This window comes from Penaeus monodon, chromosome 27 (assembly GCF_015228065.2).
Source record: "Penaeus monodon isolate SGIC_2016 chromosome 27, NSTDA_Pmon_1, whole genome shotgun sequence".
In the NCBI taxonomy this organism is placed as follows: domain Eukaryota; kingdom Metazoa; phylum Arthropoda; class Malacostraca; order Decapoda; family Penaeidae; genus Penaeus; species Penaeus monodon.
The window spans coordinates 8470955-8471247 of NC_051412.1; the positions used below are offsets into that span (position 1 = coordinate 8470955).

Consider the following 293-nt stretch of genomic DNA (forward strand, 5'->3'; position numbering starts at 1 on the left):
CTTACCTCTTAACTTTCTGCGCTTCTGTTAAGTAGCTCTTGGTAGAGGCCATGATCGAATATATATACCTTTCCGATAACAGGAATTTGGGATAACAGACGTATGTGATACACTTTTTAAGTTTGATAAGAGATACATCGAAGGTGCCTTATCTAAAAATTTGAATAATATTTTTTGGGGCTTTCTGCTTCAATCAAGATTACAACAGATATTTCAGGATTCCCAAAAATTATAATCAACAAACTTTAGAGATAAGATTTATTCATATAAACATTAAATATTGGTTTATGGAA

At 31.1% G+C, this 293-nt stretch overlaps 1 protein-coding gene across 1 annotated transcript in view; it reads right to left on the bottom strand.

Moving 5' to 3' along the window:
• Positions 1-33, bottom strand: part of LOC119590557 (neprilysin-1-like) — a 28623-nt gene extending 28590 nt beyond the window's left edge. Inside the window, exon 1 of the mRNA XM_037939220.1 lies at positions 6-33. The gene's annotated coding sequence lies outside the window, so the exon portion shown is untranslated. The remainder of the gene's footprint in view (positions 1-5) is intronic.
• Between the last annotated feature and the right edge of the window lie 260 nt (positions 34-293).